Source organism: Thalassophryne amazonica, chromosome 4 (assembly GCF_902500255.1).
Source record: "Thalassophryne amazonica chromosome 4, fThaAma1.1, whole genome shotgun sequence".
Lineage (NCBI taxonomy): Eukaryota > Metazoa > Chordata > Actinopteri > Batrachoidiformes > Batrachoididae > Thalassophryne > Thalassophryne amazonica.
This window is the reverse complement of record NC_047106.1, coordinates 28377133-28393461: the sequence shown is the minus strand read 5'-3', so window position 1 is coordinate 28393461 and position 16329 is coordinate 28377133. Positions and strand designations below refer to the sequence as shown.

Sequence of the window (16329 nt, the reverse complement as noted above, 5' to 3'; positions counted from 1 at the left end):
CCCCCTTTCCACTCTTTCTGGGTCGTCTCCTCCCTCTCTTTGAGATTCCTTGAGACACATCTGGCACTGATCCCACTGTGTTGTCCCCCTTCCTGGGCCGACCTCGGCCTCTTTTCTGTGACTTCAGGTTTCCATCAGATAAGCACCTGAATCCTCCTCACTGCTCATTGATCTCTGCAGCATCGGTTTCTTATTGGGACAGCCCTTTGGTCTTCCCCTTTTCTGAGGTATTGCAGAGCCGCTGTCATTTTCAACACTTTCTGCCTTGTGTTTCATGGAGGATCCTTTCGGACAGCCCCTTGGGTTTTTGGGCAAACTGGAATCATTTAGTACATTTTCTCCCAAATCATCTTGACTGGCAGCAGCCTTCTCAAGTGTACTTTTTTCAAGGAACCCTTGGGTCTCCCGCTTTTCTTAGGAGAATGGTCTTCATTACTAGAATCTTTCTTGGATCCCAACCCTTTCGGCCTCCCTTGGACTATGTGTTGCTGTGCAGTTTGCTGAGACGCATGGTTTTTTGGGCGTCCTTTCAACGTTGAAGATGTTACGTCCAGTTAATCCACAGTTACTGAGGAAATAAGCAGGTCATAAATTTTAATGCCCACACCAAAGACACCTATGATGAAACCACTGCCCAATCCAAAAATATGATTTAATAAGTGCACAAACCAAGGTTAGCCTGTTAGCTTAGCTTGTTCAGTTTGTGAGATGGGGGGGGGGGGGGGGGGAGTTGTGTGTTGGGCTTCATTCGCCCTGCCCAGGGTACTCAAGGTGTCACCCACTCTCCACGTCTTTACCCATAGTGCAGCAGATAACTGAAACAATCATGCAAATGGTGATACAAGCACCAAAGATGGCACAAATACTCATGAAAAATACATGAGACATTACTCATTACCAACTGGCCACTTGAATTTTCAATAGGCGGCCAGGTAGGGGGTCAATTGAAGAATTACACAGGGGTCAAAATTAAAAATGCTCAAATCATTTTTGAAAGCTACACCACATTATTTGTCTGATTGTAAAGATTCCAAAAAGGTATAGTTTGGACCATCTATGACTGAATGATCAGGAGTTATGAGCTAAAAACAGCAAAAATGGTGACAAAGGTCAGTTTCAGTTTGTACAGGGGTCAAAAGTTAAAGTTGCTCCAATTTTGGTAAAAAGTGATGCAAATTATTGGTTGAGCTGATAGGATTAATAAATGGAATAGTTTTGATTGTGTTGAATGTTTGGTCTCCAAAGTAAAGGTCAAACAGGGTCAACGTCCATTGGATTCTATGACGTGACATATGTTACCCCGTAACATGATAACTAAGCATGATACATGGTCCAAACTATTCCTTTTTAAACCCTGTTAACTCAATTAATAATTTTCATCATGTTTTACCAAAATTGGAGCAACTTTAACTTTTGACCCCTGTATAAACTGACACTGACCTTTGTCACCATTTTTGATGTTTTTACCCCATAACTCCTGATCATTCAGTCATAGATAGTCCAAACTATACCTTTTTGGAATCTTTATGATCAGACAAATAATGTGGTGTAGATTTCAATATGATTTGATCATTTTTAATTTTGACCCCTGTGTAATTCTTCAATTGACCCCTACATGGACGCCTATTGAAAATTCAAGTGGCCAATCGGTTTGTTCAAAAGAGTAATGTCTAAGGAGTATTTGTGCCAACTTTGGTGCTTGTATCATTATTTGCACGATTTTGCTCTAAATATGCTCTTAGCTGCTGCACTACCATTTCAAGGCTGGCCATGGGGTTGTCTCTGTGTAACCTGCATTGTGTCTGTCCTGCTACATGCAAAAACACAGAATCTCTAGTATCTCTCGCCAGAACAGTTTTAGGACTGCAAAGTGTCTGCTGGCCACCATTCAATGTGAATGAGCTTCATTCCAACTTTATGTTATGTTGGCCAACATAAATCACAACTAGCTAGCAGTTAGCAGCCCAACTGAGCAACATAGCTGCATGCTAAGGATAGCTTAATGAATGACTACTTACTAGCCATCTCCATCTTCACATGTGAAAACTAGATCACAGCACTCTGAGAGCACAAGCGTCCACCAACACTAGTTTCTAATTCCCCAAACTTTTTACCTTGGAAAAAAATTTCAAGGTCAAAGTCCTGTTAGAAGTGGCTTTTCATAAGCTAAATTAGATGTTATCAAATATCAGAAGTCTGTATTTAGTTCATGCACTTGAATCAAAGTTTTTGTGGTGTTCTCAGGTTTGTTTGTTTGTTTGTTTTTTTCAACTTTTTTCAGTTTGTGAATTCTTTGTCAGATAATTTTCACAGAACATTGGTTATCTTTGCTATGCACAATTTGTCATTGCTTTTTGGCACTTGGTTTCTGACTGATTACTTGCGGACAGACAAACAGGCATAACCTCCATTCGCATTTGGTGGTGAAGATAAATCCATAACAGAAAAAAAGGACAGTGACTGAGGCACTTTTGATTGAGATATAACACAAAATGTACACCAAATGGGCTTTTCAATATTAAATTCAAATGTCCACAAAATACACAATCTGGATCACATCCAGATCAAACTTTGTCAGGTGATAGTGAGTGGCAGTCTGCACCTCACTTTCAAGTATGAGAGCGATTGAGGCACATTTGATTAAAATATAATGGAAAAATATACATTAAATAGGGTTTCAATGTTACATTTCAGTGGCTACAAAATTTGTAATCCAGATGAGAGCCAGATCAAACTTTGTCAATTGATCAAGCATACCATCCTACATAATAAAATGGAATCAGTTCTTGTGTATTAGGATATGAATCGTAAGTAAAATCTCATGACGATATATGAAAAATTATGGGCTCCAGACTGTTCACAAACAGGTGAAAAAAATAACCTCCTCCAACTTCGGTGGCAGAGGTAATAATAAATGGGTGGAAGAAGATGAACAGTCCACTTCATTCAGTGATGGAAAGCTGAATACTAACCCTGTTATTTTTTTTACAGTATTCCATGTTTGATTACATGGCTCACTGTCCTGCTGGAGCTTTTTAATGACAGCTAGGCAACTGCTACAAACTATAATCTGGCATCTCAGCTGACTCTGTTCTCAACAAAAAAGCCGCAACATTTCACTATATTTTTGTCATTATTAAATAAAAAACAAAAAACAAAAATGTATCAGAATTGATGAACTAATGAGCTGTGGCGCCCGCAGGTGGTGTTTAGCCGGCACTGCAGTCCCTCTGACATCAAGGAGCTGCTTTATTCCTCCACCAACATTCCCAGGTTTGTCACCCACCTTCTAGATCATAGTCTAATCAGTCTTATTGTTTTTTGTCCTCTTAGTCAATGAAAACTGACATTTAAACAAACCACTGTTTTATAAAATGATTTAAAAAAAAAACAACAAAACTTAAAAACCAGTAAGTCACTGCACATCGAAATTCTATGGCCCAGTAATGAGTGAACCATGTTTTCCACATCAAAGCAGATCCAGTAATGACATTATCTCCATTTATTCCTCTCACTTATGCATGAAAACATCATTAGCCACCGTGTGTGTTTCTGCCATGCTTTGGTCTGCAACCAAACATGAGATGATCTCAAATTCTTTCTTAAAATTATGTTAAAAATGTTTATAATTCTGTATTGTGGAAGTTATTGTCCATTGCTGTCCATGATACAAGAAGTTATTAAGTCACAGAGGTGGGAGTAAGTCACTGACATTGAGGTGAATGTGAGGCATTATTGTAAAGTGCTTTGAGCATCTGATGCAGATGGAAAAGCACTACAACCCCTTGCAAAAATTATGGAATCACCGGCCTCGGAGGATGTTCATTCAGTTGTTTAATTTTGTAGAAAAAAAGCAGATCACAGACATGACACAAAACTAAAGTCATTTCAAATGGCAACTTTCTGGCTTTAAGAAACACTATAAGAAATCAGGAAAAGAAATTGTGGCAGGTCAGTAACGGTTACTTTTTTAGACCAAGCAGAGGGAAAAAATATGGACTCACTCAATTCTGAGGAATAAATTATGGAATCACCCTGTACATTTTCATCCCCAAAACTAACACCTGCATCAAATCAGATCTGCTCGTTAGTCTGCATCTAAAAAGGAGTGATCACACCTTGGAGAGCTGTTGCACCAAGTGGACTGACATGAATCATGGCTCCAACACGAGAGATGTCAATTGAAACAAAGGAGAGGATTATCAAACTCTTAAAAGAGGGTAAATCATCACGCAATGTTGCAAAAGATGTTGGTTGTTCACAGTCAGCTGTGTCTAAACTCTGGACCAAATACAAACAACATGGGAAGGTTGTTAAAGGCAAACATACTGGTAGACCAAGGAAGACATCAAAGCGTCAAGACAGGAAACTTAAAGCAATATGTCTCAAAAATCGAAAATGTACAACAAAACAAATGAGGAACGAATGGGAGGAAACTGGAGTCAACGTCTGTGACCGAACTGTAAGAAACCGCCTAAAGGAAATGGGACTTACATACAGAAAAGCTAAACGAAAGGCATCATTAACACCTAAACAGAAAAAAACAAGGTTACAATGGGCTAAGGAAAAGCAATCGTGGACTGTGGATGACTGGATGAAAGTCATATTCAATGATCAATCTCGAATCTGCATTGGGCAAGGTGATGATGCTGGAACTTTTGTTTGGTGCCTTTCCAATGAGATTTATAAAGATGACTGCCTGAAGAGAACATGTAAATTTCCACAGTCATTGATGATATGGGGCTGCATGTCATGTAAAGGCAATGGGGAGATGGCTGTCATTACATCATCAATAAATGCACAAGTTTATGTTGATATTTTGGACGCTTTTCTTATCCCATCAATTGTAAGGCTGTTTGGGGATGATGAAATCATTTTTCAAGATGATAATGCATCTTGCCATAAAGCAAAAACTGTGAAAACATTCCTTGCAAAAAGACACATAGGGTCAATGTCATGGCCTGCAAATAGTCCGGATCTTAATCCAATTGAAAATCTTTGGTGGAAGTTGAAGAAAATGGTCCATGACAAGGCTCCAACCTGCAAAGCTGATCTGGCAACAGCAATCAGAGAAAGTTGGAGCCAGATTGATGAAGAGTACTGTTTGTCACTCATTAAGTCCATGCCTCAGAGACTGCAAGCTGTTATAAAAGCCAGAGGTGATGCAACAAAATACTAGTGATGTGTTGGAGCGTTCTTTTGTTTTTCATGATTCCATAATTTTTTCCTCAGAATTGAATGATTCCATATTTTTTTTCCTTCTGCTTGGTCTAAAAAAGTAACCGTTACTGACTGCCACAATTTTTTTTTCCTGATTTCTTATAGTGTTTCTTAAAGCCAGAAAGTTGCCATTTGAAATGACTTTAGTTTTGTGTCATGTCTGTGATCTGCTTTTTTTCTACAAAATTAAACAACTGAATGAACATCCTCCGAGGCCGGTGATTCCATAATTTTTGCCAGGGGTTGTATATTAAATGCAGTCCTGTCAAGTCACTCTCAAGTCATGAATCTGCAAGTCCCAAGTCAAGTCGCAAGTCAGCTTGCAAACAATTGATGGTCATTATGACTTGAGATTTGACTTGGGACTTGCTGATTCATGACTTGAGAGTGACTTAATGGTGACTTACTCCCACCTCTGTTAAGTCATGAGAGGAAAAAGCCTTCAACACTGGCAACGGGAGCAAATTTGGCCAAGTGAGTGAAGTGGTCTGGTGTCGCCGAAGTTACGATGCAATCAAAGAGGGGAGTCTGGAAGGGAAACCTTAAAATTCTGTGTTAAATGGTGCATTCTAAAGTGTTTTTACATTCAGTGTAATCTTTGGTTAAAGTAAATATTATCAAATGCATCAGATGACATGATAATATTCTACTAACAGTAACACTGCAAAAACTTAAAATGTTGCCAGGTTTGTCTAATTTCTCATTAATATGTAATTATGCTTAATATAAAGCACAATCACTTAAACAAAAATTCAGCAAGACTTGTTCATAGATAATACATCTTACATATCTTAGGGTGAAATAATCTTGAAAATATCTGAGATGAAACAAGCTTTTTGACTCACTATTAGATTTTTAAGATGCTATTTGTAAGATGCAGCACTTACAGTGTTTGTAAAATTAAGATGAAAATTAATTTTGTTCAAAGACATTTTCAGCAAGTTTTCACTTGTTCCACTGGCAGATTTTTTTTAATTATTGCTTTTTATGTTTTTGTTGTTGTTGTTGTTGTTTTGTTTTAGTGAAATTACTTGTTCAGATTTCTTGAACTAAGAGTACGAGATTATCTGAAAAAAAAAGTATTTTTTTCTGGGATTAGGATGTTACATTTTTTACAAAAACAGCAGATTAAAAATTTCACAAGTCATATTTATCTTTTAAGCAGCTTTGCCATCTTTTTTGTGAGCAAAGAGACTGAAGAAGTTTTTTAGAATTACAAGCAGGTGTGCACAACGGAAAATGATCATTTCTTAAATTCAACACAAAATCTAGTTTGAAGCTATCTTAAATTAATACTGACACAAATCTAAGTAGAAATGTGAGAGTGTCTCCTTAACAATTTACATTTTTCCTCTCCTCCACCTGATACAGGAACACTGCCATTATGATGGTGGACCCAGAAGGAGCCTTAGTCTCCATCGATCCCACCATGCCCACAAACTCTCCAAAGTAACATCACCACGCTGCATTTATACATTATCACAATACATTCAGATATTTTTTTGTTGTTGGTTATCAACATCTGCACTGGCACATTTTGTCTCATTTAAACATCATTATTTTGAAATTGGTGCTTTTTCAAAGAAGAGCCTGTGTTTTTAAATCTGGAAGGACAAAGTAGTTTCATCATTCAGAGGACTGAGCTGACCCCAGTGTAGAGAACAGACAAGCTGGAGAATTCTAAGTTGTATTATCAAATAAAAGGGACGGTCTGGGGTCATGCACAGAAGATCAAACGAAGAGCTGAGGTATACGTGAGGGCATTCACAAGGGAATTCCAGGAGACAACAGAGATCAGAGATAGTATATCAAATACAGTCAAACGCTAGGAAAAATGGCAAGCTCAAGGGAGAAGCTAAACACCGGAAATACAAAGGCAGTAACAATGAAACACGAGCAGATAATAAAAAATGGACACAGTTTAAATGGACATATGGTAGTAACCCTGACAGATAGAGAAGAGGGTTGAAAACAGAAGGGTGAATTTGGTGGGATTAAAAACAGGTGTGCAAGAACTGGATGTAAAGCACAAAAACAGAAAGGAAGGTGATGTCAACATAAGGCAAGTGTTAATACTGAGGGGGGAAAAAATCAAAGAAGAACAAAACACTAAAAATTATATACATTGTAGTACTGTAACCACCCATAAACATGGAGGAATAATAAACCCAAGAGAAACTATAAATGCAGAGGAATAATGAACACAAAGAAAACTGACGACAACAAACCAGAAAGGCAAACAACAAAAAGAGAAACAAAGTTGTTTTTTAAACCTGACATGAAGAAATTGTCAAACCAAAATATGATGTGAAAATGGAATAAATATACCAAAAAACCCAGATGCAAATATATGCCCAGAGTTGTTAAAAAATACAAGAAAAAAAAAATAATTACCAAAGTGTACACACACACCAGCAATAACAGAATAAACAAACCAACAAAAAAGACAACATGAGGAAGAACAGAATTATTAAACAAAACAGAGGCATGGGAAATGAACAAAATTATTGTAATGCTAAGCGTCAATGGGATTATTCAACCAAAATGTGTAGCAGAAAGACCAGAACAATGTAACCTAGAAAGTAACATGAAGGAATAAAAACTATGTTAGATCAAGAGGACACCAAAAAACAAAAAAAAAAACAGATAAATATTAAAATTGGAGACAAAGGAAATAATCAGAAACAACATATTAACAAACCCCCAGGGGCAATATAAAAACAAAACTAAATGTATGCATAATAATAATAATAATAATAACTACAAAAATGACAAAACCCTACATAGGAACAAAACACAAGGAACATAAGTTGCGGCTACGATGACGGGTCCGTCACTGTGGCCTCAGTGTTCAAGCAAAGTTTGGAATCAGGAATAATGTTTGTCTCGCTGTCTTCTTACAGCTTCTTGTATAAAGTCGTCCCTTTGTCCAGCAACCAGCTTGGAGGTAAAGTTGAATTACTTCCTTGAATTGTTTAACTGTCTAGTACATGGTCCACTGATATGAACCAACATCAATAATAATACTGTAAAAATGTTAGTTATATATTATTATTTTTTGCTAATGGGAGAAAAATGTTAAAAGCTGAAAACTGCTCGCTGCAATTCTTTTTTGTGATTTTACCTCTGAACACCATCAGAATGAAGATGTGTTCATGGGTAGAATTTCAGCTTTAATTCAAGGGGTGCAACAAAAATATTACAAACTATTTCAGAATTAGAGACAGTCTCTCCATAAGGGCCAGTTCACACAGAACACGAAAGACGCAGAAACCAGAAGAAAATCCGCGAACCAAAAATTAAATGGGGAACTGTGAAGCATTCCACCTGCTGTCGGAAGGGACACACTGTCAATTTAATTCAGTTTAATTTCAATTTATTAATTTATATAGTGCCAACTCATGACAAAGTCGCCCCAAGACTCTTCACACAATTCATAACAACACAAAGTAATTTAAAATCAAAATTAAAATCAAGAAAAGCACAATAAAAGATAAAGCACAGTAGAATTAAAAAGAAATTACAAAGTAAACATAAAAACAAATTAGATTAATGATAAGACAGTCTAAAAAAGTGGGTCTTCAGTCTTGATTTAAAAGTCTCCACCGTGTCAGACTGCTTAATAACTGCAGGTAGATCATTCCAAAGAGTCGGACCACGGTAGGAGAAGGCTCTATACCCCACAGACTTCTTGTTCACCCTCGGAACACACAGAAGCCCTGCACCTTGCGAACGCAAGGACCGCACAGGTACGTAGGGCTTAACCAAGTCCACCAGGTAGGAAGGTGCCAGTCTGTGAACAATTTTATAAACTAACAATAAGACTTTAAAATCCGATCTGGCAGAAACTGGTAGCCAATGAAGGGATGCTAGAATGGGTGTAATGTGGTCAAACCTTCTACTTTGTGACAAAAGTCTGGCAGCAGCATTCTGTACCAATTGAAGTCCCTGAATGCTAGACTGTGGCAGGCCAGAAAATAAAGCATTACAATAATCTAGTCTGGAAGAAATAAACGCATGTATCAAGGTCTCAGCATCAGTCATAGACAGGCATGCACAATACCGTCACTGAGGTATCATGCACGCCTGTCTGTAGTTTTATTTAATCTCCTGCTGGCCGGTCCTCATGCAATCGTATCGGTACCTAATTATCAACATGTGCTGAGGGCGTGAGCGCCCGTCCACACATGCATTGCATGTTCACCAGCTGAGCTGTAGTATACAGCGGTCAGCTGTTTCAGCAGTGCACTGCACTGGACAGCGATTGGACTCTGGGACCCTCAGCCACAGCTGACAATGTTGGATTCATGGTGTGTATGGGGGGGCCTTCGGCACAGTCGTGCCCATGTGTGTTTCTAGGTGACGCCACACTCGTGTTGCACTTAGACAAATTTGACACACAGCTCGAATGTGGTCGCCTGCTGTCTACTATCATACCAGGAGCGTGAATAGCCCCGCCCTTTTCTAAGTGTCCAGCGAGAAGTGTTGGATGTTCGTGTGCGACACTTGGAATTTGCTGAGACCTGCTGAGAGGGGGATGAATGAGCATGCGCAGAGCACTTGGTGTCTTCTGGCCGCTGGTGTGTGCAAATGGTTGTAGTGACAGCTGTACGAGGCCATTTGAGGGGGGCGTCGATTTTTCAGGAGTGGCATTTGATTCCTCCTTCGTGTGCCATTCTGCCTCAATCGTGTTATGTGTGAAGGAGCCCTAAGTAATTGGATGAAGTAAATAAGGATTATTTTTTAATACAAATCATCATTTCTACGGCCAGCCTTCTTTCACCAAGTCAAGTGATTGATACACAAACATTTCAAATCGGTGAGTATGTCTTAGACTTGATTTCGTATCAGTGGTAATACTCTGGATTGGTTTTTGCACGTGGCCTTGCTGTCACAAATATCGACATCCTGCCTCTTGCATCAGCGGTCTCTGACCACTCGCTTATTAGGTTTACAATTACGCTGCCGCGTTTAGTGGAGCAACAACCTTGCCTATCATTGCGGTGACAAATTAAACCTTCAACTTTGACTGAACTCGAAGCAAGACTACCTGAAATCCTAACTTCAAGCTTGATGAAATTTCAGTCAGTAGACAGTCTTGCAGATAGCCTGAATTTAGTGCTAAAAACCACATTTGATAAGATTGCGCCTCCTCTATTAAACCACGCCTTCCCAAAGCACAGACACCCTGGTTCAATAGTTATTTGCGTGACCTTAGGAAGAAGGCTAGAGGGTTGGAACGGAAATGGCGTAGTTCCAAACTAGAGGTGTTTCACCTTGCGTGGCCGTTGAAGCTATTTTAGATATAAGCATGCTTTATTGGCTACGAAGCAGGCATATTATTCTGAATTGATCAACAAAACAAGCATAACTCAAAGTTCTTGTTTGATACGGTGGCATTTCTTATTCATGGACAGCCACCTGTTGGTCGTTCTCCTTTTCAGCGCAGGACTTTCTGGACTATTTCGAAAAGAAAATAGAAGATATTAGGTTGAGCACATCTCAGCATACTTTGGTTGAATCATTGTATCTAGCTACTGAGCTGGGGACTACTACTGAGGTGCTACCTATATTCACGGAATTTAACAGTATCTCACAAGGTGTGCTGACGAAACTCGTGATGTCTACTGGAAGCACAACTTGTTTATTTGATCCTATACCAACAAAATTGTTTAAGGATCTTTGGCCCATTCTTGGGCCGACTGTGCTGGAAATTGTTAACCTTTCTTTAAACTCTGGATCTGTTCCAAATTGTTTTAAATCTGCAGTGGTTAAACCACTACTCAAGAAATCTAATCTTGATCCTGGTGAATTGAAAAATTATAGGGCCGATATCAAATCTATCAGTCTGCTCTAAAATTCTGGAAAAAGGTGGTTTCACGGCAGCTTGTGGACTATCTTACTGAGAATGACCTTTTTGAGCCACTGCAGTCTGCTCTTAGAAGACATCACTCCACAGAAACAGCACTTATTAAAGTAGTTAATGATCTTCTGTGAGCAATGGACTCGGATACTACTACAGCATTGGTGTTGTTGGATCTCAGTGCTGCGTTTGACACAGTTGATCATCATATTCTACTTGATAGGCTAGAAAACTGTTTCGGGATTACTGGAACTGCTCTTGTGTGGCTGACGTCTTATCTGTCTGGTCGTTCCCATTGTGTTTTGTGCAATGACACTACCTCTGACTTTAAGGGCATGAAGTTTGGAGTTCTGCAGGGATCCGTTCTGGGTCCCTTGCTTTTTTCCCTGTATATGGCACCCCTTGGGAACATTCTGCGGCGTTTCTGGGTTGCTTTTCATTGTTATGCTGATGATACTCAGTTGTATATGCCGATAGCTGCTGGAAATCCTGTCCACATAAAATCTTTACAGGACTGTCTTGCAGCAGTGAGAAGTTGGATGTCTAGCAACTTTCTACTTTTGAACTCTGATAAGACTGAAATGATGGTTCTTGGCCCAGCAAGACATCGGCACCAATTTGATCAGCTGGCGCTTAGTCTAGGTTCATGTGTTATACATCATACTGACAAAGTGAGGAACCTTGGGGTAATCTTTGATCCTACGTTGTCCTTTGACCTCCACATTAGGGATATTACGAGGACTGCTTTCTTTCATCTGAGAAATATAGCAAAGATTCACCCCATCCTGTCTATGGCTGATGCTGAGACTCTGATTCATGCATTTGTCTCTTCTAGATTGGATTATTGTAATGCTTTATTTTCTGGTCTGCCGCAGTCTAGCATTCAAGGACTTCAGTTGGTGCAGAATGCTGCTGCCAGAATTTTGACACAAAGTAGAAGGTTTGACCACATTACTGTTGTGTGGGCTGCCAGAAGAGGAGGTACTGCTGGCCCACCACTAGAGGGCGCCCTGCCTGAAGTGCGGGCTTCAGGTACAAGGGGGCGCTGCCGCCTTACAGGAACAGCCGAGGTGACAGCTGTCACTCATCAACTATGACATCTGCACTTCTCCCCGGATAAAAGCAGGATAACACCTCCACCACGTTGCCGAGATATCGTACTTCTTTGAGAGGTAACTTTCTCTGCCTGCGTACTATATTGATTGATTCCAAGAGCTATTGTGTTGCAGCTGTCTACCCAGAGGACCGGCGTGGGTTTGCGACTGTTTCGTCCTACTTCCCACCAGATAAGTGGTACTCAGACGCTGCACGAGTGTGTGTTAGAGGTGGAGGTGGAATTCCCACCGTTATTGTTACGGGGTGTATACACACCCACACTTGACTGTCTTTGTTCTCCGCCAGCAGTACCAGATCCGACACGTTGAGACGGTGGCCACCTGGGGACTTCGGGACTTGGCGGCTCCCGTATCCTTCGGGTTCGGTGGCGGTGGAAATCGTGTGGTTCCGGTTCATCTCCAGATGGACGTCTCCTATCGTCGGATCCTGCCCACACGACACCTTCATTCATTGACTTGTATTTATTCTATAATCTGCTGTGTGTGGTTGTGACATTCACAACAGTAAAGTGTTCACATTAACTTCCTCTATTGTCCGTTCATTTACGCCCCCTGTTGTGGGTCCGTGTCACTACACTTTCCCACAATTACTCCCATTCTGGCATCCCTTCATTGGCTACCGGTTTCTGCCAGATTGGATTTTAAAGTTTTATTGTTGGTTTATAAAATTGTTCATGGACTGGCGCCTTCCTACTTGGCGGACTTGGTTAAGCCCTACGTACCTGCGAGGGCCTTTGCGTTTGCAGGGCGCAGGGCTTCTGTGTGTTCCCGAGGATGAACAAAACGTCTGTGGGGTATAGAGCCTTCTCCTACCGTGGTCCGGCTCTTGGAATGATCTACCTGCTGTTATTCGGCAGTCTGACACGGTGGAGATTTTTAAATCAAGACTGAAGACCCACTTTTTTAGACTGTCTTATCATTAATTTTTTAATCTGTTTGTGTTTGCTTTGTAATTTCTTTTTATTCTACTGTGTTTTTATCTTTTACTGTGCTTTTCTTGCTTTTAATTTTGAATTTAGATTAATTTGTGTTGTGAATTATGTGAAGCGCCTTGGTGCGACTTTGTCGTGATTTGGCGCTATATAAATTAATAAATTAAATTAATTTCCGACAATCATTAAGAAAAATACAAACAGTATGGTGCTGTTGTGAAAAATCTGTCTGGATTAGGAAGTTCTCAGAAAATTGAGTGACAGTGGAAAAAACAGACAGATGAGGGAGAACCACCAAGACACTCACGACAATGCGAAGGAGTCATAGGCTTCTGTGGCTGTGACTGTAAAAAAACCTTGCACAGTGCAACTTTTATTGAGGGAGAACATCAGTGGAACAAGAAGGATCAAATCTTGGTTGAGTTTCCCTGGTGCCTTCTGACAAATTGTTGCACATCCAAGCTCGTGTTGGGTTGTTTAATTTCAGCTTCATTGTGGTGGTGTACAGAGAAAAAAATTACAAAACTGTGTTGCTGTCCAGATACATCTGGACCTGACTGGACACTCCTTGAACTTTTGCTGTTGTGACATCATGATGTAAAGAGTGCAACTTAAAATAAAGAACGCCTCATCTGATTGACACCATTTCTTGTGATGTAGGGGATACGTCTAGAGGAAGTATCCTTTTGAAAATTTGGGCCAATACACCGCATACCAAAAGAATTCAATTCATTATTATATTTTGTATAGCACCAAATCACAACAGTGCTGCCTCAAAGGCGCTATACACGAGTAAGGTCTACCCTTACCGACCCCCCAAGCAAAGCACACAGTGCACAGTGACAAGGAAAAACTCCTCTGATGATAATGAAGAAGAAACCTCAAGCAGACCAGACACAGAGGGTGCCCACGCTTAGGCCATTCTAACAGTTTGAGGTTTTTACAAATTGAAACAAAGCATTTCTTTAGAAACAGAAAAAAATAGAGCAACAAAAACTGCGTCCTTATTGAAACTAAAGCAGAGATTGTCTTGGGTCTCTAAACGTAGGTGTCCATTTCCAGCCTTGTTGACTATAGAGGCATGACCTCCGGGCAGTGGTGCAACAAGCGTGTCATCCAATCAGTCCAACGCCCTGAGGTGTAGGTCCAGGAGCCATCATTGGTGTTGTCAGTGCCTCGACAAAGAGAAAAAGAGCAGAATCAGTCAACAAAGGACGACAAGAGGGAGGGAGAAGCCAAGAAGGGAGGCCAAAATCATTGTAATGTGGTTTACATTTTTTGCTTGCTTCTTGTCAAAATTCTGGCAGGGAGCATTTAAACCAATTGGCCAACCCCTAATGATCCACTTGCAAGTAGACCAGAGAGCAAAACATCCAACCCTTATCTGCATTGTGACATCTGGGTAATGGATCAAGTCAGGGTTGCCTGTTGGGGTGAAATATACTGGGGAACCTTGTGTGCCCTGTGGCTACTACGGTAACCGTTAATGCCCAGTAGGAACCCTGAACAAGAGATGGCTAGTGGAGCTCTGTAAAACAAGATGTCCTCACGGTGGATTGGACAGAGGAGGCGATGGCTTGTAACCCTCCAGCTGCGAAGGTGGATGAAGGCTGCAGCAGGCCCTCAGACCTCGATCATTTGGAATTTCCCAGCCATCAGACCAGGCTAAGAATCTGTTGATGGCTGTGTGTTTGTCAGCGTGCAACGACAGTCCCACGTTAAACAAACCCACGCACAGGCATCTCTGGATCAAACTCTGTATGTAGAATTCCATCATCCCACCTAGACATTGACCAAGAAACAATGTTCCTCACCACTGAGGCATTGCCACGACGAGTATAAAACCATACACCAACTTAAACACCAGTGGGGGCACATGACATTTTTTTAGTGGATGTCAGGATTCAGACATGTAGAGTCAGGATGCTGTTGTTTTAATTGACTTTCTAGGCAATGTTTGAAAACACTGTATGGCTGTTTCTTCACAAATAATCAAATCAACATATATATATAAGGCAATTTCATGATGTCATGAGGCAAAACCTTCAAAGAGGACTGCACACACCAATTTTCAGCTTTTTAATTGTTTTTCATAACCTGTTTGCCCATTTTGTCTCGTTCTAAACTTCACTGTGTGATTGATGAATCTGATGGCTTTATGCCTGCAGAGAAGGAGGACGTGTTCAGAATGTGTTATCGCAGGGTGCTGATCAGTTCACCAGGTAATCATATCTATATGTTTGCGCTGTTTGGTGGTTGTTACCTTCACCTTTCAGAGCGGATACATGTTTCATCTAAAAAGCTTCCATGTTTATACTCCAGCACGTAGAAAGTGGGGAACAAACAGCCAGAAGTGATGTGTTGTTTGTGTAACTGATGTGTTGTTTGTGTAACTAGTTCCCAAGTTCAGCATTTTTCTTATTCTTGTAATTTATTTGTCATGTCATTTGTCTTACATTAATCCAGGAATGAAATAAGGAAGCCCTTACAGCTTGTCCCTTTGCTATTGAAATAAACACACTAACCGAGGTGTATTTCTTTAGTTAAAGAGTGCAACACTCAGACATGCCATGACCCTGATCAGAAGTTTACATACCCCTGTTCTTAATACTGTGTGTTGCCCTCTTTAACATCAATGACAGCTTGGAGTCTTTTGTGGTTGTTGTGGATGAGGCTCTCTGGTGGTAAAGCTGCCACTGAATATGTCTTGGACTTTATTTACATCAATTACAAAGAAATACAAACAGTGTGGCACTCTAAATAAAAAATAAAAAAATTTGTATTATCATGCATATTCTCTGAAAAATGACCAAAAAACAAACTTTTTGCCAGGGTATGTAAACTTTAGAGCATAACTGTATATAGCCGTGTTTAAAGCTGTTACATCTAACATGCAGCATTTATGGTGTGAGGTTGCAAATTGAAGTGATATTGCTCCATAATGGAACACCCCTTATGGAAAATGGAAAAACACGTCTTTATTTTGCTGCTGCATTGCTTCACCTCAGGGAGCTTTGGTAGCCACTGTCTGGTGCTGTGCTGTGACATGTTGGCGCTAATCTGATAATTTTATCCATTGATAACCACAGGGCTGGGAACCTGGAATACTTTAGTTTAAAGGGAATTATTCTGATTGAGGTGAATTATTTGTGGTAGGCACACGCACAGCTTTGCAGAATAGAGCTTGGACAGTAACCCA

At 40.2% G+C, this 16329-nt stretch overlaps 1 protein-coding gene and 1 long non-coding RNA gene across 2 annotated transcripts in view; both read left to right on the top strand.

Moving 5' to 3' along the window:
* Nucleotides 1-16329, top strand: part of pde9al (phosphodiesterase 9A like) — a 75613-nt gene that overhangs the window by 33319 nt on the left and 25965 nt on the right. The gene's annotated exons all lie outside the window — the stretch shown is intronic.
* LOC117509567 lies at nt 3200-15314 on the top strand. The gene is made up of 4 exons (XR_004560438.1): nt 3200-3273; nt 6592-6669; nt 8124-8167; nt 15299-15314. It is a non-coding gene; the product is annotated as an uncharacterized LOC117509567 (long non-coding RNA).